This window comes from Mytilus galloprovincialis, chromosome 2 (assembly GCF_965363235.1).
Source record: "Mytilus galloprovincialis chromosome 2, xbMytGall1.hap1.1, whole genome shotgun sequence".
NCBI lineage: Eukaryota > Metazoa > Mollusca > Bivalvia > Mytilida > Mytilidae > Mytilus > Mytilus galloprovincialis.
Window position 1 is genome coordinate 78,929,756 of NC_134839.1, and position 23,683 is coordinate 78,953,438.

A 23,683-nucleotide genomic window follows, 5' to 3' on the forward strand; every position below is an offset into this window, starting at 1 on the left:
TTTTTTAGAGGGGGGGTTCATTATTTTCTATTCTATAAACCATATGATATATCTTGGGTTATATCAAATAAATATCTGATATGCAAACAGAAAAGAATGGATAATATTACTAGTATAAGATTATCAACAAGGAGATGTTATTTAGTAAGTCGATTTTAGTGGTCTCTTTTAAAATTAAAAAGTCGGTGAGATCAATATGCTACAACCAACCATCAAAGAGGGAGGGCTGCCTCCTATGAATAAAAAATCTATGGAAAATATTTTTATATCTGGTATAATGCTGTTTTTGGGTTGTTTTTTTTTTGTCGTCTCTCTCTCTCTTTCTCTCTTGTCCTGGTTTTGTTTATAGGTATTTTTATTGGACTTTTAAAAATCTTTTTCAACGACAAGGCATGCAGCATCAAAACTATTGTTTGAAAGTTATTCTCTGTCATTAATCTGCATGAAATATTACCACTGAACGTTCAGAAAACAACAAGCAATCAATCATAAAGCTAGGTTCACACTGCCGATCAGATCAACTCGACTAAGCCCGGTCAAGACAAATTACGTGATCGGGAGACTAGTCTGACTCAACCGACAAGCATGCTCGGGATAGTCTACCTTGCTCTTTATCGATCTGACTTTCTACCCGAGACATGTCAAAAACATTCGAGTAAGGATCGAGAAGCAATTTACTCTAGGAGAGATCGAAAATTCGTCGAGTAACGGTCGAATCGCTCGGGAAAGGATCGTATAGAGATCGAGTTTGATCGGAATACAAAAATTTTACCGGTCAGTACTCGATCATTTCGACCTTTGCTCGACTAATGTCCGATCATTTCCAGATTAACTCGACCAATGCCCGATCGCTTCCAGATCACTGCGACTTCTATATTTATTTTATCCCATACCAATTCGACCAATACTCGATCCCTTCGCGACCACATTCGACCACTCTTCGATCTCTACTCAGCCGTACACGAGACACATGACTGCTACACGATTCTTTAAAAGTGTGTGCAGATCTGATTAACTCTCATAACTCTGCTTCCGCCAAAATATATTGGCAACATTTTTTTAACTGTACAAAAATTCCTCCATGTACAGAACGTGTCTTAACTTTTGCAAGTTGAGGTAACAGCGTGGTATAGTCGTAGTGGAAGCGTTTTTGGGTCGTGGTGAGAACGTGATGGTCGTAATGAGGTCGTAATAACGTCGCTGTGAGATCGTAGCGCAGTCTCTTCAAAAAGAATCACGCTTTCGCTACGCTCTCGCTACGATGGTACAGCGACCTTTGCGATCTTACTACGATCTTAGTGTGCTTTTACTTCGCTTCTACTACGACCTGATTTTGCCACGACCGCACAACGATTGAGATCGAGAATTCGACGAGAAGTGGTCGAATTCATCGGGAAAGGATCGTGTAGAGATCGATTTTGGTCGGAATACACAAATTTTACCGATCAGTATTCGATCATTTCGACCTTTGCACGACTAATGTCCGATCATTTCCAGATTAACTCGACCAATGTCCGATCGCTTCCAGATCACTGCGACTTCTATATTTATCTTATCCCAGACCAACTCGACCAATACCCGATCCATTTGCGACCACATTCGACCACTCTTCGATCTCTACTCGCTCATACACGAGAACACATGACTGCTACACGATTCTCTAAAGTGTGTGCAGATCTGATTAACTCTCATAACTCTGCCTCCGCAAAAATATATTGGCAACATCATATATAACTGTACACAAATTCCTCCATGTACAGTACGTGTCTTAAGTTTTGCAAGGAGAGGTAACATTTTAAAAGAGAGGCAAAAGACACCATAGAAAGAATCAAACTCAAAGGTCGAACACAAACCGACACAGTCATAGCAAAAAACGAAAACCGACGAGAAGACAAACAGCAGTCCACATAACATAGAAAACTAAAAACTAAGCAACATATAACCCAACAAAAAGCTGGTATAAACTCAGGTGTTCCGGAAGGGTAGAATATCCTGCAATTTTGGCACCGGCGGATTTTTCAAATATGAAAGTAATTGTGCAATAACATTCATTATTAGACTGCTGACGACTAAGGCAGCAACCATTTGATTTTCGGGGGGGGGGGGGGGGGGGCTATGGTTTTTTTTTCTGTGCAAACTTTTTTTTTCGCCTGCGGCGAAAAACAATCTATTTTTTTCGCGACAAGTCGAAAACAATGTTTTTCTTTCAATTTTAGCATTACATATAGTGGCAGCTGAGGGTGAAACAAACAATTTTTTTTTCTCAGAATCAAAAACAAATTATTTTTTTCTCCAAAAACTGGAAACAAACTTTTTTTTCCAAAAAAAACCATAGCCCCCCCCCCCCCCCCCAGAAAATCAAATGGTTGCTGCCTAAGTTATCTTTCGAAGTTGGTTGAACATCGATCAAGATTATATTTACCTGTTTTATGGGCTATTTTCTGTTTTGTCTGTCCGTATTTTTCGTTTGTCCAAAAATGTGTGTACTAGTATAAAAAAGAAGATGTATAGTACAATTACCAACGAGACAGATCTTCACAGAACACCAAATAACATAGAAACGATTAATAACGACTATAAGTCACATTACTGTATTATTTTTTTTTTCATTCGAACTGTTTTACGTAATTTCACACAAAAAGGAGACGAAAGACAAATATTTTTTTTATTTGGAGCGAATTTCGTTCTTACACTAGCGATACAAACAGTTCAGCGTGCACACGTTTCGATCATTTGTTTCTAACATACTTTTGCAAAGTTTGCATAATCTTGGACAACTATACACTCGCTGCTAATGCGTCTACTGTTTGTCGTTTGTCGTTATGTTAGTTCAAACGATGCGTTTCTTTCTAATTCTAACATTAAATCAATTATCTAAACGTGTTCTTACTTGTCATAACTCAAAATATTGTCTAAATTTACTTAAATTTAGGTATTATCATCCTTTCTTTCATAAAATAACAGCTATGAAAGAAAGGAGGGTAATACATGTACCTAAATTTGAGTAATTTTAGACGATGTTTTGAGTTATGGTAAGCAAGAACATAACTCTTTTTTTAAAACGGCTTTATCATCACTATCGTCATACATTCATCTGATTAAAATGAAAAACTGTCAATAAAATTAAATATGCATAGAGGAGCGATGTCCTCTGTGTCTATAACATCTTCAACGGAGGCTATTTCCCCGCGTAATAAGTTCAAATAACAACAAATTTGCATGCGTTTTTGACAGTTCTAAAAGGGTCAGCAAACTCTGATTAAACGATGCATTTGTTTCTACTACTGTAACGTTAAACAAACTATAACAAATGGCACACAACGTTTACTAAACTTTGGTTAGAAGAAATGCACTCTTGATCTCTTGATATATATATGTAAAGTTGTAAACAGTTTCAGAAAAGGTATCACTCCATGGGATTGAAATTCTACTTTGGCACAAATTTTGGGGAAATATGTGACATGTTTGCCCTCTTTTTGCAATATTTTTAAGCAAATACATGTAGGTTGTTGCCATACAGCAAAAAGAAAAAAAAGTATCTTTAACCATTCAACTACTGGATATCAAATCAATGAAAAATACTGATTACTTACTTATGCACATATATTACACAAACAGTACGCTTTATATGTAAGAATGCAAGGAAAGACGTTGGTAAAGTTTATGTATATTGCTATCTAACAAAAGTACTTAGTCTAATCCAGTGACAAATCTCATTTTGTGGTGTCATTTCCAAAAAAGAACAATACAACTACCATTACATATCAGTGTCCACTATGAGGAAGTTTTTATAAGCGTTGTGTTCCTCTTTGTTAAGTTAGTGCAAGTCTCTCATACTGCTCACATGTGGTCGGCGTGTCAGCCACTGCCTCACCTAAATTTCTCGGCGCCCGTTGCTGTCTTCACCTTCTTGTTCGTCTTCTTTTCAACTCTCCAAGCTCCGTTACAGCTATTAACCTGTCTCTCGAAGCTCTTACCACCTTACCCACAAATCCAATTGCTTTATTTCTATATTGATATTTTAAATGTATGATTTTACTGGGACCTTCTACTTTATATAACCAAATATACGCCAAATGTGTCCATTGGAACACTGATAATACCCCAGCTAGCATATATAACATTATAAAGGGTCATTACTCAAGAACGGCCACCCTAATTTGTATTTGAATTGTGTTTTATGGTGATAAGCATTGTGTATACGGCGTTTCATAAAATTTGGTTGAGGCAAAAATAAAATTAGAGAACGAAAACTAATTTTGTTGGGACGTACGCACATACGTACGGACGGACAAGGGTAACACGTAATACCCACTCCGAAGTGGCGGTGAATAAAAGTTTCGGACGTTTTTATTCTGCAATTGTGCATACCCGATCATTTCCCGATTATCCCTACGACCCATATACGATCAGGTCGATCTGGTCTGGTCGAGATCAGACTGAGATCGTGAAAAAGTTGATTTGGTCTAGCTAGTCGAGTAAAGATCGTGTAAAGATCGTGATTTGATCGGAATTATCGAATAAGTATTCATTTTGTTGTCGGGATGGAGTTCTGATGTTGTCGTGAAATGTCGAGTTAAGGTCGTGTACAGTCTGGTTGCGGTCGGGTAGAAGTCGTAAACAGGCACGATCAAGAATTTGGTTGGGTTTGGTCGTGGAAATTTGGATAATCGGGTTCATCGAGATGATCTGATCGGCAGTGTGAACCTAGCTTTACTCATGCTTGTTAACTATTTTAATAGGATATAGGTACTCATGTATTCTGTTATTGTTTTATTCATGGTTTCAAGAGATTAATGAGTCAATACACAAAACAAAATATTCACGTTTTATTAACATTTTCTTTTGTGGACATTGGTTCACGAATAATGCATTTTCCATGCAGTCAGTTTATTATATTTTAAACAAAAAAATAATTATATAATTGTTCTTAAACACAGTCAAGTACATGTACAAATTAAAAGCATAATAATTATGACAGCGAAATATTTATCAATATAATAAAAAAAAAAAAGAAGGAAAATAACTTTTTTACTGCCCGTATATGAAAATATATATTTTTTTTTTAAAGTTTTCTTGTCACTAAATTTATTCTTCTTGTCGCTTCTTGTCACAATAAGAAGAATACAGTATGATTTCCAATGAGACAACTATCCACTCTAGACCAAATGACGTAAATATTAGGTCACCGTACGGCCTTCAACAAATAAGCAAACAATAAATATGATATACAGGAAAAAAACGACAACCAGTGCATCACAGACTGTAGACTTTATATGTCGTTCCAACAAGATAGTTAGCTCGTTCTTTCATACATGTAGCCGCATAATGCCACCGTATCCTCGAGATTCGGAGATCTCAAATAAATAATCGTAACACTTATTTTGGGAACAAAAAATTGTCAAAAGCAGTCGATTTCTTTTAAACCTTATGCAGTTTTTGGGTTCATAGACATATCCGAAAACTGGCTGCTAGCGAGTGGCTGCTAGCTTGAGCCTGGTTCAGGGGATTGAGGTTTCACCTATATTAACTACATAAATAAATATATCAGAATTTGATAACACTACCCGCCCTCTTTGGTTGCAACACGTTCTACTCCTTATATATCACTTATCTGAGTTTTATTTAAATTAATTTTGTCGCTGAAACTAGCACTAGCGTCAGTCAAAATGAGACTGAAAACAAAATCACAAATACAATCCAGGTCCAAAGAAAATAAGATGACACATATGACGAAATATGTGTTCCAAAAAAGATGAGCAATTCCAGCTTCTACAAATACGCCACCCGTGCGATTTTATGAATATCATGTTCGGGAATGTGAATCCACGAAAAACGGAGAAAGTACACAACACTTCCAATAACGATCGCACTTGTCAGAATTTAAAAAGTTAGATAAACATGATAAATCTTCGAAATTTGTTTTAATGTTGTAACACAAGCCAAATTTACTATTATGGGGGAAAATGATGATTTTATCGTAAGTTCTTTTGTCCTGTGTAGATCAAGTTGATACTATTATTTGATTTCAAAACCGTTAGTTGTTTTTTTTTTCTATTTTGTTTTGGTTCCGATTCTGGCTGAGACCTATGGTGATATAATGGAGATATAATGATAATTATATTATACTTGTATTGTAATGTCTCAATGTTGACCCAATCATTATACCGCCCTTCTAAAAAAGTTGGAATAATGGGTTGTCGGACTAATGGGTTGTCGGACAAATGGGCTGTCGGAAAAATGGGCTGTCGGACTAATGGGCTGTCGGAATAATGGCGTGAATCATTTGAGCTTTACTTGGATGTTGATGGTGACCTTACATTTCAGGAAAATAGATATAAGAAGATGTGGTATAAGTGCCAATGAGACAACTCTCTTGTAAATATGTATACTATACATTTTTGAGTCTCTACAGTCTTATGTCAGAATTACACAACGATTCAAAACATTCAATTTTTAAAAAATGATGAATTCTTGAATTCTTTCATTCCAATCCAGACCAGTCTTATCATTTTACATGCATGTACATTGTATTTCCACCCTTTTTGTCGAGCCTGCGAAATTTATTAATAAAGCGGGACATACCGATAATAGATTACGTCGTCGGCGTCGGGGTCAACATTCAGGTACAGTCGGCGTTTTGTTAAAGTTTGTTTGAGACATCAGTAACTTTGTCAGCCCTTCATATAATTTCATGAAATTGGACAGAAGGTTGTTTATGACCAAAAGACAGTATCCAGAGTGAATGTTTGAAAAAATATTTTTTTTCATTTTTCGTTTTCTACTGGTAAATAGACTTTTTTTTTTAACAATTAACAAGTAGATACAGTCTAGGGTTAAAGTTTTGCTGAAGTTTCTGAATGATTGTTTAAAATGTCTGAAGCAAATGTTTGAAAATATAATTATTTTTTCATTTATACATGATGGTATATTTCTGATGAATGGACTTTGAATATTACAGTTCACATTTACAGAAACTTAAAAGTCTTGAATTACATTTTTTGACATGACAAATTTGTGAACCTTCATGGATTGTTATGGAAATTAGACAGAAGCTCATCTTGAAGACCAAGAAATAACATCTAAGATTTTTTTTTAATTCTGTAGTTTACTGATAAATGGATTATTTTTTTTTAGTTAACATTACACTTTTACGCTGACAGCAGCATAACATCGCGAGAGAAGGGGTTTCGATTTTTGTACAACATGTATTCCTTTTCGGTTATCGTCATTATAGAATATTTTTTCTTTATTCATATCTATGTCCATTTTGCTACTTTTGCAGATAAGATATGTTTAAATTAAATGGCTTTCTTTTAATTGTTTATATCGTTCTTTTCTTATTGTTTGAAACTTTAAGGCACCAGTATTTAGGTTATGTTCGGTAATTGTTCCTTTTTTGACTATTGTACCAATCCATACTCATATTCATAGTAATAATACTATTTGCAAAAGCTATTTTCTATTATATATAACTATTGAAACAATTTTAATGGGATTTAGGACCGTTCTGTGTTGTTGCATACCCAAAATTTGATTGTTCAAGTTCCAATTTTATGTTCATTTTTCATCTATTGATTTCAGGGTTTTGACAATTTATGCATACAAAGCCTATAGAAAAAAATTAATTCGTTGACTTAAAATATTGGTTCAACTGTACCCACGAAAGCCATGAAAATTGGTATCCAACGAACCGTAATGTTGAATCCCGCACATGTATCAAAATATCTAACAAGGATTTTTTTTTATAAATATAGTTTTTTACCCTTCCCATATCTTCATGAAGAGTGCTGCTTTTTTTTTAATTAACAGCTGCTGATAGATTTAGATTGTTTCAAATGTCCTCGAAATAAATAAAAAAGAAAAATATAATATTTCAACCGGAGTTATTATAATTGGACAAACAAGCACTCCCTGCCAAAAAACGCGGACGTGACAGAAGACACCTTTATTAGCGTCAACAGTAAACATGGGTATAAAATTTATTGTCTAGATGTTTTGGTCATATATCACAAACAAATAGTTTGTTCCAGATATTTCTTATTGTTCTGTTGGAATAACTTGTTATACATATGAATTGTAAGTACATAGCACGCAAATTATCTTTTACTTTACTCAAAAGTCAGTGTGAAAGGAGGTCAAAGTTGGAGAAATTTACCAAAGTCGTCCTTTCAAGGCGTGGTAAAAGCGTATCTGCAAACTTAAATATGCTCTGTCTACCAAGAAGGTAGCGAGATATGAAATATGTGTCATTTAAATTGTCACTGATTTCAGTCCTTCCCTGAAAACCCTTTGTCGTCTAAAAATTCGGCGACGGTTGTACCCCAAAGTATGCAAGGCGACGGCCATCTTTTATTTAACGATCGCTTTGCGACAGGTTTAACCACACGTAAATAGCGTCCGCGATTCACACGCAATGTACGACCATCGCAAAGTACGATTGTTTTATGAAACGGAATTTTAGCGTTACGTTTGGTTAACGTTCAAACGTACGCTAACGATCGTTTTATGAAACGGCAGCCAGAGTTTTAATTGTATGTGAAGTTCTTGATCTTTGTGCAATTCTGATAACAGATTGAACCGATTACAAAAATCTTTATTTTACTGAAATGTCATCTTCGCAAGACAATGGTTACGATCCACTCCCTCTCTCCACCCTTGGTGGATTAAGAGAGAATTTCGAAATCACGAGATAATGATTTTCATTGGTTGCCGTCGTAACCCAGCTTCATGTAACACATAATATTTTCATGATAGTATTGACTGGTTATATATATGTTTACCAAAAAATATTTTATAGACATTTTTTTACATCAGAAATTATGCATGAATGATATTTTAACAATAATATTTCATCCCAATGTTTGATTGCTAATATAAAAACATTTTTTGTAAATATTTTTTTATAATAAATAAATAAATATTCCTTGCTGATGTTTTTAAAACGTTAAATAGACAGTTTTATAAATGAGAACAATTGTATGTCGAGGAGATATTTCTTTGCAATATTCAATCAATATCTAATGGACATTTTTATATAACATTTAATGTATATATTTTTTAGATGTGTAAAAGAAATAATTATAAAACATTTTTGATTAATATCTATGTAAAGTACGGAGCCCCGCTAGGGACATGCAAAGAAAATAAAATATACTGTGCGCACAAAATAATATATTGTGCGCACAACTTAATTATATTGTGTGCACAAAATGATATATTGTGCGTACAACTTAAATATATTGTACGCACAACTTAAATATATTGTGCGCACAACTTAAATATATTGTGCGCACAAAATAATATATTGTGCGTACGAAATAATATATTGTGCGCACAATTTAAATATATTATCCGCACAATTTAAATATATTGTGCGCACAACTTAAACATACTGTGCGCACAATATGATATGGTGTGCGCCCAAAATTAGGACAACAGTTTTCACTTGACCATGAACTCATTTTATTGATCATTCAACGAGGTTAAATGTTCGTGGTTTAGACAAAATCTCAGATACAAAATGCAATACATGTAGTTCTTCTATATTTGGTTGTATGAAACGATTTTAATGTCTAAATGTCAACTTGACAGGTGTCATCTGACCTTGACCTCATTTTCAGGGTAAAGCGGTCCGGCAAAGTAATTTTTTTTTGTGTTTTGGTGTATTTCTCGGATACTATAAGCATTTAGCTAGATATATTTGATGTACAGAATGTTTGTATGGTGTAATTGTCTATCTTGCAGTAATATTAATCTGACCTTGATTTTATATTTATGGTTCGTGTTATTTGATTCTTGTTTGGTCTGTTTTTCAGATACTATAAGGAATAAGTGAACTTTATTTGTTTTATGGAATGATTGTAATGTATATATATTTGTCTGACCTTGACTTTATTTTCATGGTTTATTGGTCAATTTTAAATATCTCAGAATTGGTCTATTTTTTAGAAACGATAATAAGGTATAGTTTAAATGTATTTAATGTACAAAATAATTATAAGGCGCGCATGTTTTATAAGGTTTGTTTCTCAGATACATTTGGTTCTTCAATACAGCAAGATAATCTCGCACTCACAGGCGCGCTTCAGCTGGCCCATAAACAAAAATATGTGCTAGTTAAGGTGGTACCCAACACCTTAACCAAAATTAATTTGGCTCGTTTAATTTTCTTAAAATTTTGACAAAGTATTTACTTTGACACATTAACAAAAATATAAAAAATTTTAAAATTTTGAACCAACCGTTTTGTCAGAAAAATTACACTGGTTATATAGCAATTTGACAAACACCAGTTTTGATCATTGAGAAGCTTAATATTCCTTTAACAACACGTCATTAAAACGTTTAGCTGACTTTACAGAGTTATCTCCCTGTAGTGTTAGGTACCACCTTTTAAAAGCGATAATGGACGTCATACTAAACTTCTAAGTGTTTCTCGATTTTTATATAGATTAGGCAGTTGGTTTTCCGGTTTGAATGGTTTTACACTAGTAATTTTGGGGACCCTTTATAGCTTGCTGTTTGCTGTTAGCCTAAGCTACGTGTTAAAGACCGTACCTTGACCTATAATGGTTTACTTTTATAAATTGTGACTTGGATGGAGAGTTGTATCATTGGCACTCATACCACATCTTCCTTTATCTATCCAAAATATATAAAAGAAACTAAAATTAAAATTCATAGAAGACCAACACAAAGGCCAGAGGCTCCAGACCTTGGACGGACACAAAAATGCGGCGGAGTTAAACAGGTTTTGTGAGATCTCAACCCTCCTTTTGTATCTCTAGCCAATGAAGATAAAACCAGCAATACTGACAGTAAAACTCAGTTTAAAAGAAGTCCGTGTCCGATGTCAGAATAGGTAACAAATGAAACTTAACAAAATGACAATGATGCATAAATTAACAAAGGACTACTAGCAGTTACTGACATGCCAGCTCCACACCTCAATTAAACTGATTGAAAGAATATGACTGTCTTAATTATTTGAATACCAAGCACAATCCCTCCCGTTAGGGGTTGCGTATCATACCATCATAAAATATAAGAGAAGAATATAACCCGTATTTGTATGAGCTATGGTGTATATGTATTATATTGTCTCATTGGTATTCGCATCGATCGCGATCAATCGGCCCACAAGTTTTTGAATAAATGATGCCTCAAAACGGAACATATTTGGAAAAATTGAATCAAAATTGTTTCGTTTGTTTTTAAAATATACCACTTAGGAATACTTTTTCATTGACTATTCCTAAATTTCTTCGTAACATTTCAGTTTCATAATGAATATGAACATAAAATTGTATATTGAAATCGATCAAATAAATACTATCAGTGACCTCTTGCCCTCTCTTCTTTTAATCAGAATGAATCTATAGCTTGGCCATTTGTACACAACTCTTAAAAAAATTCTAAATCATAATGAGCATATTGTTCTATGTCGGAAACTTGTTATTCAGTGGTAGTCGTTTATTGGTATGGTTCATATATGTTTATTGTTTTGTTACAGTCATTTTGGGCCTTTTATAGTTTGCTGTTAGGTGTGAGCCAACGCTCCGTAATGAAAACCGTACTATAACAAATAATTGTTAACTTTTAATAAATTATGATTTGGATGGAGAGCTGTCTCATTGGCACTCATGTTGCATCTTTTGATTTATATATGTACTCAGTTTTATCTCTATTTGATCATAACTTCATGGTGAATTTCTAAGACTGAACACACCGTCATATTTCAATAACGAACAGTACATTTTGGGTCAAAACCGTACTTAATCATGAAAAAACATAATCATCTTTAATGATAAAAAAAAAACCTTGTGTACGTGTATTCAGCTATTTTCGGTGGATTTGACTTACTTTACACTTTTACAATGATATGTTTAGAGAAACCACATTATTCATTTAAGTTGATGACACTAAAACTTCATCATAAACTATAACCAAATCATTTACCATAAACAGAGACGGACGGATGAACAGACGTAAAGACTTTTAAATATAATGGCCATCTCTATCGTCGACGAAGCATAACAAAATCATAGTCGTGAATTGAGGAACATGTCAGTCTTGTATCAATCAAAACAAAATCTTGAGATTTTCAGAAATAAAGTATAATGCATAAGTGCAAATAGTAGTTATATATTTGTTACAAGAAAGTCTACATAGGTTCGATAGTGTCCTCGCTCTATTGTCAATTAAGTATGTTTCAAACCGTTCCAATAAACTCTGATATAAAGTGGAGGCTTCCGACGCATCTGTTGGTAAACCAAGTTTCAGACGAAATAAACGTAATTTATTCAGTATTCATGTCGAAGTCGATACAAATGCACTGATGATGTTTTGCTAGAGTATTTCCATGTAATCTAGCCCCATTTCAAAAGAAAACCTTTTGCATTTCTCCATTCTGTCACTTTAAAAAGGAGACATTGAAGCCCCGTACCATGTGTAAGGTCAAAGAATTTAACGCACACTATATTATGTTGTGCGCACACTATGTTTAAGTTGTGCGCACAATATATTTAAGTTTTTCGCACAGTATATTTAAGTTGTGCGCACAATATATTTAAATTGTGCGCACAATATATCATTTTGTGCGCACACTATATTATTTTGTGCGCACAATATATTTAAGTTGTGCGCACAATATAATTGTTTTTCTTTGCATGTCCTTAGCGGGGCTCTGTACTTATCAACCTGAACATTTTGTTCTAAATTTGGCCATATCACCAGAATATGACAAGTAGTGGACGTGAAGTGTATGGAAAAGTAACGGTAGATCAAGATATCTCATCAATGTTTATCTCGATTCTTTTAAAAATTTCGTTGCAAAATTTTATCATTACATACAAGGACGTATATTATACGTCTTTGTTACATTTTTAACAAACTAAATCATTCAGCTATAAAACCCATGTTGCTGTTACGGAAATAAAAATTTGCTGATTCATACATTTTTGTTAGATATTTAGAATATTTGCTTTAAACTTAATGTATTTTTAAACTGGAAATTTTCCCTTATGCTAACTCATAACATAATGTATATGAATTTTTTCTTTCTTTTCACAGTAACCATAGATTCACGGATGGCTAGATTTGTTCTATCAAAAGTTTCGGTTATAATGGGAACCACTGTATGTATCTTGATCGTTGTGATATATCATAACAGACAGACTAACAGGAGAAAACACTATACATTAGAACAAAGTTTAAAAAATCCAGGAAATGAAAACGACATATCCTACTCACAAGCTCGACAAGACAAAACTGTTTACGAAATATTTCCAATGGAACACGGTTTTTTCATTGAAATGGGTGCATTCGATGGACAGCGTTGGTCTAACACGTTATGGCTAGAAAGGAAACATGGATGGACCGGGTTATTGATTGAAGCTGATCCAGATCTTTGTGATAAAATAGACAAGTTACATCGACAAGTTTGGCGACTTTGTGGTTGTATCTCAGAACAACAGAGTGCCACATTTATACAAGGTTCTGCTCTTGGTGGCATTGCAGATCATTTAAATAAAAACCAAATAACTCAACTGAGCAAATGGTACACGGTTAGTGTACCATGTTATAAGCTTCAAAATGTGTTAGATAAGCTTGATACTAATCACATAAACTATTTCTCGCTTGATGTAGAAGGAGCAGAACTTATCGTTTTGGAGACAATTAAGGAATCATTAAAAACAGGCGATATTACTGTTGATATATGGACCATCGAATATAGAGTTTGGGACGGCAAGGAAATAGTTTATAAAGATTCAATGAAAAATCTTGTGGGACTCAGAAATTATTTTAAAGAAATAGGTGGCTATGTAGAACATTCTCAGCTGTCCAACGACAAAAATATCGGAGATGGATTATCGCTTGATGTTGTATTTGTTAACATTAGAACATGGTGCGACAAATATGGGAAACTGCCGAATGGGGGAGAATGTTCGTGAAAGATTAACAAAACGTAACATGGTGCTTATCAATTAAACAAAGTATTAATATATTTAAAATAATAGTGATGCTAAAAGTTTTAGTAATGAATCACACGAAGTGATGGAAATTGCTGGTACTATACTTCATTGGTAATGCTGGTATTATATTGCATTGGTAATGCTGGTACTATATTTCATTGGTAATGCTGGTACTATATTTCATTGGTAATGCTGGTACTATAATGCTGCTGGTACTACATTTCATTGGTAATGCTGGTACTATATTTCATTGGTAATGCTATATTTCATTGGTAAAAGAATGTTTTTCAATGTAAATGACATGGACTACGAGAATGACACAAAGACTGCTTTATTATTATAATGTAATGAACAATACAAATGGAAGTGCTCAGACAAATGTATGACATATACATACGTTTTCTGGTACTCAACTCCAGTTTTGTTCAACAGACAATAAAGTTTTTCATGATGCTTATCAATTAGACTAAGTATTATTATATTTTAAATAGTGATGCTAAAGTTTGTTATTGATCGGTGGCCTACCTCGAACCCACTTTAAAATGATAATAAAGCGATGTCATTTCTCTCCAAACATGAATGTTGAACTTTATACTAACAGAATTAAAAATGTCTTAAATTCAGTACTTCTAAATTATATATATATATATATAGTACAAATCCAAGGTAAATTAAGAATTATTCCTGGATAGGTTCACGTATATTCCGATGAAAATTGTAGGTAACAGCTGGTTTCGTAGCTACCTTAATCTTCCACTTGTATGACAGTTCATCATAGTTCCGTTAAATTGACAAAATTGGGTCAACAACCCAAAAGAGATGATAGATTAATGGAACCATTAATGGGACCATACATCAGAAACATTCAGCACAAGTGAATGAGATATTGAAACAAACAAACAATTAAATCTGACAAAGACGCCAACAAAAAAGTTGTTTGTAGTTGATGATACAGTATAAAAATAGTATACATTTTCTCGATTAAGTACAACTAGAACACACCCGCGAAATCGCGGGCATTCAGAGCGTAGTATAAAGTATGTAAAGTGTTGTTGGAAGAATTTTGTAGAATACTGAATGACTGGAGAATTTCAGAAAAAGTATCATTAGTCATAGGTTATTGGGGACAGGAAAATGTTTTTTTTTATGCCTCCACCTTTATTTCCAAAGTTCCCATTTTTTGGTTTTCTATCAATTTCAATATGAACATACATTTAGTATGTTATGAACGTTTAAGTAAGGAGCCTGTAATTCAGTGGTTGTCGTTTGTTTATGTGTTACATATTTGTTTTTCGGTCATTTTTTGTACATAAATAAGGCCGCTAATTTTCTCGTTTGAATTGTTTTACATTGTCATTTCGGGGCCTTTTAAAGCTGAGTATGCAGTATGGGCTTTGCTCGTTTTTGAAGACCGTACGGTGACCCATAGTTGTTAATCTCTGTGTCATTTTGGTCTCTTGTGGAGAGTTGTCTCGACATGGCAATCATACCACATCTTCTTTTTTTTTGTAATCAATGAATTCTGTAAAAGATTTAATGATTGTAGAATTTCAGAAAAGGTGATTGGAGAATTTCAGAAAAGGTATCAAAAGTTCACATGAATAATTTTAGCGTTTATCTGTATATTATGAACATTCATTACTTGATATAAATGAAGTGTATTTACTTTCAATTATAAGTTTACTAATCGATCCATGGTGGTCATTGATATAGTATACAGACCCTCTCTATTTGATAAACTCTGTGACCGCCGTGGATAGTAAACTTGAAAATGATAGCAGATAAAATTCTGAAAATACACTTTATTCGTAGAATATATGTATGTTCAAAGTATACAGAAAAACGCAAACCGGAAGTCTAATCTGACTTAAAATTTCGTCCAATGACGGGACAATATCCGGATGCCTTTTTTCTCCCAAAATAACTCAATCTGAATAATCATATGAATGGATGACAAATGCGACTATGCACTGTACCTATAGGACACAGAGGCGTGTTGATTAATTTATTGTGGAAAGAAGAGAAGCGACACACAAAATGAGGTCTTCTCGTTTAATAGTATAGATATGAAGACAACATAAAGACAAAGGTAAACACAATGAAAACAAATTTTTGAATCGCACCCCACGAACCACCCTCACGAAGAACACCAAAAGCAAAAAAAAAAAACCAAAAAAAAAAAAAAACCAAACAAAAACGATAGCTGGATGTATAAATATCGAGTCAAGTCAAGAGTCACACGACCAAAAGGAACATACTACCGCAAAGATAAATGAAGGGAAAAACTGTCAAGTAAATAACAAGATAGAGTAGACACTGAATAGTTATCTATAAGGTCTTTGTACTTTCTGGTGAACATTCTGAGAATGAGGACAGCACGTATATCTTTTGTTCATACACCAATGACGCGTTATATAGATTCTGATTAGCATCTGCAAGCGCTTCAATATCATTAAATATTTTGGTTAAGGTGAGGACAGTTTATAATTTCAAAATTAAAACTCATAAATCCTTGTACTGAAATTACCGCTGTAATATGTTTAGAAATGAGGTGGGGGAAACTTTACATGTCGTTTCTCTCTAGTTCAGGAGGATAACAAATCATGTGGCGGGGTTAATATGCTTGACTGCGGCTAGTTAAGTTTAAACATATTTTATTGTCCAAAAACATTGAAAATAGGATTAGACACAAGTTTTGCAACTTAGATCGTCTTCTCCATTACATACAAATAATAAATAACCGAACATAAAAAAAATACATAATAATAACATCATAAACATTATTATATGAAGACATGCAACTAACAAGAATTTAAACGACATGGCTCATCGATTCCTAAAAGTCGAGTTGACCGTAAATTTTATGATAAACATACCTAATAGGTTGTTTTAATCTTGGAATAAATATTCACTGAAAAGGTAAGTTATTATTGTATTTTAAACAATTAAATTAAATTGTTGTTGTCAACTGATAGGATTTTATACTAAAATCAAATTGATGATCCATGTCTTTGGAAAAAATGAACAATTTCATTCGAAGTCAGAAAAAAGTATTTACATTCTTATTGATATATATTTAACCATAGTTTTTTTTTTATTAATGTCTATAAACTATGAAAAGCGATTGGTCTCTTTAATATAATTCTGCACTTTTGTAAAAATTAGTGTGTTTATGTTCATATTAAACATAGCATTGCCGTACATTAAATTTTCAAAGTCGGTAGGTATATTCTCTTTTCTTAGTTCAAAAAATAAGTTATTCCTTTGAACTGTATAATTTTTACACGAGAGGAAATAATGTTGAGCATTTTCGTATAAATAACCCAATTGACACATTACATTAGATTTAATATTTGCGTGATACAGATCCATGTTAAGGGCACTGCATTTGTTTCTTAATCTTGCGTTTAAAACATTTAAATATCTATCGCCAACACAGGCGCTTGGGTGTAGGATACAGATTTTTTTTTTTTTTTTTTTTTTTTTTATTAAAATATTCAATTTTCTATATTTATAATACATATCTATCACTTCTGTGCATGTCTCACCTAGTTTCGAGTGATTTAAATGACCCAGAGAAAATACCCAATTTTACTATCCATACTAAGAAACAAAAAGGCAACTAACTCGACGCCATTTTTCTGCTATCTATAAATAAATAGTTTGACCTACCTGGATTCCCCAACGATTTCTCTGGGAAAACGTGCCTTCCTTGCCGTCAGATCGCACACATCGTTGATATTTATCAAATTGGTATTGTTCGTAACATTTTTAGTCCATCTCCAGCATATAATAAAAAGATTTTAACTATTTTGACTAATTTCAAATTTACGTGCCCGGAAGTTGACTGTTTTTCCCGAACTTTTGTTAAAGGGAAGTAATAATTTCCCGGACTTTCTCGGAACATCTCTCCAAGTACGTATGAAAATAATAAAGTGATACGATGATTTCCGAACTTTTACCAAAAAGGCGCAACTTATTGCCGGAAAAGAATCTGTCATCATATTCAGTCTGAAATGATGACAATTCAACCAAAGGAAGTTACTCATAAAAACATTGATTCAAGATTACTTATAAATATACAAATACTCACACAAAATTGCCTTATGAGAGGAATTAAGTTGATGGGCATGCGCTAATATAGATGGACGTGTAAAAAATCTCTCTTGTGGAATGGGACAATACGATGGATAACTAAAATATAACGGGTCAAAACTGAATACACTGACAACAGAGTGAATCCTTTATGATTTATACAAACATTTACAGCCAAATTATAATTTTTTGTTTACTTATCGAGACTTTCCTTTGTCAACATTCAAGGACAAAGGGCAAACAACATGGCTGCCCCCACGGATCAAAACAATGAACTTAATTCTGAACCATTGATTTGTAGTTCACAACCTGTAATGTCTCTTAAAACTCCTACAACTAAACCATCAAACAAACGAAAAGAACTATTAAGTCCGGAGCTTCTCCCAGGAACACAAAAGCAAACAACACGTCAAATAAGGCGTCGCAACTCAGTGGGTGATCTTAGAGAAATGGAAAAAAAAAATACCTGCACCAAGGAAAAGTATTGCAGATAAAGTCTTAGAGGCCCTGTCTAGCCCTGATGTTATTAATAAAATTGTACCCATTCTTGCTGAAAAAATAGGTGAATCTTTTTCCTCAATGATTGAAGAGGAGGTTAAAAAATGTGTTGATCAGCAAGTAAAACCGATAGCTGAATTAGTCGAACAACATGGTAAAAGACTTGACACTGACAATATTAGAATTAGTAGATTATATTCTAATGTCGAAAAAGTCAACGAGGATGTAAAAAGTAACACCACAATTGTTAATGAAATTGATACAGAAGTTGGCACTCTCTTCAAAAGAATTGTAGAACTTGAAACCAGATTAGAAAACCAAGAACAATATTCACGCCGAACAAGTTTGCGTTTTCATAATATCCGCGTGCCTATCGATCCCCGTACCGGTAAAATTCCTCACCCTATTAACACTGATATTTATATATTACAAGTCTGTAATTCCAAACTTGGCCTGAATCTAACTGTGAACGATATAGGGCGTAGCCATGTTATAGGGAAGGTAAAAAACGGTAAATCCCAGGTTATAGTAAGATTTCTATCATATCGTACAAGAAGCAAAGTTTATACCAACAAAAAAGCCTTAAAGGGTGATGCAGATGGCATATTCATAACAGAAAACTTAACACAGTATAGAACTGGTCTTACACAAAAGTTAGCCGATCTCAAGTATAACCATAAAATTTTCGCATACTGGACATCCGATGGTCGCATATTTGCCAAAACAACAGAGAAAGGCACCAAAAAAACTAATCAAAAACTATGACGACATAACAGCTCTTGAGACAACCACAGACGACGACAATCAACAACAAGAACCAGATCTATCCCCAGGTACCACCAATCAGAACAGCGATGAGAACCATAATAATGGCACATATTAGATTACAAAAACATAAATAGTGTAAATATATGTATCTTTGACAGTTGTCACTTGTTCTTTAAATGTCTCTAATGTACATTTTAAAAATTGCTTCATGTGTTATTAATATTGCTAGCAAGTAAATCTAGTATAACTTAATTGTATCAAAAAGTGTCAAACAATTAAAACGTCTTAATAAATTCATAAACTCATGTTACAATGAGAAAATAGTATATAAAAAAAATCACGTTATACTTTTTTCTTTCTTTTTTTCCATTTGACATCTTTTCCTAATATCGATTTTGTTGTTAGTATTTCTTTTATTTTCTATTAATTTAAACAAATATATAAAATTCCTGAAACCTCGTTTAAATAATATTTGTACTGGCATCCGTATGCCAGTTATAGTTACAAGGAGCAAATTTAAATAAACAACAAAATATAATTGTCCCAAAAATTTATACCTGTATAAAACTATACTGCTATCAAATATTGTAATTGAGTTTATCATAGTTGTAAGAAATCAATTTCAAATCATGTTATCAGATGTTATATGTATATTTCATGTGCAGCTACAGAACACCCCTTTTATATATTAAAGCTTTGATCAAAATCAATTAAAAAAGATTTGCTATAGATAATTATAGCATAAAGTATTGAATAGTTTTGTTAAAAAAAAAACCCAAAAAAAACCCGGAATTTATATTTAAAGTTTGTTGTGAACTAATTTTCCCATTTTATGAATCGAAAATGATTTCCTTCAATTTAATTTGTTTAACAATGTACTTTTTTTTTCTTTGTGTATATATGTTTAATACCTGTAAGACCTTGGATGATGATGTGTGTGATCTACTTTTTTTGTGTAACCTTAATGGCAACCTGTCTTATAACATGTTATTGATTGTTGTACTTTTACCTAATGGGTAACTGTATTGAACAATACAGGGTAGCCATAGGGTTATTTAATTCATGTAAATTTAATTTTTCCGGATCAGATAATTTTTGTTTCAACGGAGAAACTTTTTCGGAAATTCTACTTACCAATTGTCGTTGTTCATTTCTCGTCGTCTCCTTGTCGCTTCTCCAAAGCCTTGATCCAAACATAAATGTTTTATTCCTTCTATTTGTTTTACATTTTATCCTTATAATTGGAAGCGTTGAACAAAATCCTGGTCCAATTTAACATGAAAACGATTTTTCTCGTGAAACTGATAACTCCATATCAATATGCAATATTAACATTCGTAGTTTACGAAATAAGATTGATTTCATTCAAAATTTCGCAGAAGAGTTTGATATTGTAACAATCACTGAAACGCACTTAGATCCAAACATAAATAACGAAGGATTAATGATAGATTCATTTTCACAAAATATATTCCGTAAAGATCGTAATAACGCCGGAGGAGGCTTACTCATTTACACAAAAGATGATATGTCAGTCACCAGAAAAGGTGTACTCGAAAACCACATTGACGAAACTATCTGGGTTGAGATCAGAGGTAAAGGTCAAACGTTTTTATTATGTTGTACTTATCGACCGGAATGGTCAGGTGTTGAATATTGGACACGGCTAAATCATGCTATTGAACTTGGTTATCAGTATACAGAAAACATTGTGATTTCTGGAGACTTGAATTCAGATTTATTTTCGTATAATAATAATAAGTTATATGATATCATTCATCAATTTAATTTAAAAAATGTAATTAATAAACCATCAAGGGTAACTGATCGCAGTAGTACTTTGCTTGATCCGATCATATTAAGTGATGCTATACAATTTTCTTTTTCTGGTGTACTGAATGTACCTGCTAACATCAGTGATCACGATGCCTCTATTATTTTTTTACAATGTCCAAAGTCCGAAACAAAGTAGTTTAAACGGGAAATATGGTTATATGAAAAAACAGATGTTGAAAAGTTTTCAAATATGATGAATGCAATTGAATGGAACGAACTCTTTTCCAATGTTGAGGAAGTAGACGAAATGGTCACTATATTCACTGAAAAGATCCTCAGCATTGCAAGAGAGAGCATTCCAACCAAAATAGTAACTATACGTGGTAATGACAAACACTGGTTTAACAGTAATATCAGAAAAGCAATTCGAATAAGGGATAGATTACGAAAAAAATCAATTAAATCTAAAAAAGAAACGGATATTAATAAATATAAGAAACAAAGGAATAAAGTGAATAATATGAAAAAAGAAGCGAAAGAAAATTTTGAGAAAAACTTGGAAAATATAATACTAGATAACGCTTCAGATTCTAAGACTTATTGGAAAATTATGAAGATGCTTATTAAGCCAAATAGAGGATCTAATAACATACCCCCATTAAAAAATATTCTTAATGATGATCGTTTTGAGGAGTTCGCCGATAGAGACGACGAGAAATGCGACATTCTAAATAAGTATTTTTGTTTCATTTCATCGCTAGCAGATGTTGATGCTCAATTACCCGATTTCGACAAAAAAACTAACAATTTATTGAATGATATAGTGATTAGTACTAGTGAAATTGTTGATATCATAAAAACTATAAATCCAAAAAAAGCGTCAGGCCCGGATGTCATTAGTCATAAGATGCTTAAAATTTGTCCCGAAAAAATTGCAATTCCATTATGTATTATATTTAATAAATCCTTGCATAGTGCAAATATCCTTCCAGCTGGAAAATTGCAAATGTTATAGCCTTATTTAAAAAGGGGGATAGTTCATTACCTTCCAATTATAGACCTATATCACTCATAAGTTGCATAGGCAAAGTCATGGAACGTGTTGTATATAAATATGTTTACAACCACTTACAAAGATTTAAATTAATCAATCGGGTTTTCTTCCTAAATGTTCAACGGTTCACCAACTGTTAGAAATATATAATTGCATATTGAACTCACTTGAAAAGAAAGAGATAAGTTGTTTTGTTTTTTGCGATTTCTCTAGAGCCTTTGATAAAGTTTGGCATGAGGGTTTATTACATAAAATGAAGGCTTATGGTATAAATGGAAATCTGTTAAAATGGTTTAGAAGCTACTTAAGTGATAGAAAACAAAGGGTGGTTATCAAGCAATCTTCTTCAAAACTTTGCAGTATTTCAGCTGGAGTTCCTCAAGGGTCGGTCCTTGGACCATTACTTTTTATAATATATATTAATGATATTGCAGAAAGACTTATTTCTCTGTGCAGACTCTTCGCAGATGACACATCGTTCAGCTGTGCGGATCGTGATGCTTTTCAGATAGAAACTGTGATAAACCATGATCTAGAAAAGCTGAACGAATGGTCCAAAAAATGGTTAATGTCTTTTAATCCAGATAAAACAGAAATTATGTTATTTTCTAATGTTGAAACCCCAGAAATGAACTTTATATTCAATAATAAAAATATACCTATTACAAATATTCATAAACATTTAGGGGTTACATTTAGCAATGATGCTAAATGGAATGCCCACGTTGATAATATTATCTTAAGCACGTCTAAACATATAAATATGCTAAGGAAGTTGAAATATAAACTGAGCAGGAAAAATTTAGAAAAACTCTATTTAGTTTTTATAAGACCTTTATTTGAGTATGCAAGTGAGGTTTGGGATAATATTGGGGTAGGTTATGTCAATAAACTGGAGCAATTACAGCTCCAAGCTGCTAGGATAGTTACGGGGTAACCTATATTCACAAGCTCAAGGATTATTTATGAAGAACTTGGATGGGAAACATTAGCTGAAAGAAGAGAGAGAAGAAAAATCCAAATGTTTTATAATATTCAAAATAATAATGTTCCAGAATATTTGTCAAATTTAATTCCCCAAAAAATACAAAGTATGACGGTCTATCCTCTACGTAATGGAAATGACATCATTATTCCATTCTGCAGACTAGCATTAACTAATGATTCTTTTATTCCATCAACCATACGTCTTTGGAATAATCTTGAGGATTCAACTCGTGATGTGGAATCAATTAATAAATTTAAAACTGAACTAAAAAACCGTTATCCTCAGAGTAATATATTTGTACCGAAGCAATATGAATTTGGAAATCGAAAATTGAATATAATTCTCACCCAACTTCGATGTTTTGCATCATCCTTAAACTATGATCTATATAGGGTCAATATTATTTCTGACCCTTCCTGCCGATGTGGTGTTAATCGTGAAGATTCCTATCATTTCTTTTTTAAATGTATATTATATTCAGACATACGAAATAAAATGTTTGAAAGTCTGCGCTGGCTTCCAAATGAT

General features: G+C 33.1%; 1 long non-coding RNA gene across 1 annotated transcript in view; it reads left to right on the forward strand.

Moving 5' to 3' along the window:
• The window catches only part of LOC143064486 (uncharacterized), a 54,070-nt gene extending 39,471 nt beyond the window's left edge, over positions 1–14,599 (forward strand). The window contains exon 2 of the long non-coding RNA XR_012975260.1: positions 13,075–14,599. This is a non-coding gene — a long non-coding RNA (uncharacterized LOC143064486). The remainder of the gene's footprint in view (positions 1–13,074) is intronic.
• Positions 14,600–23,683: the final 9,084 nt, after the last annotated feature.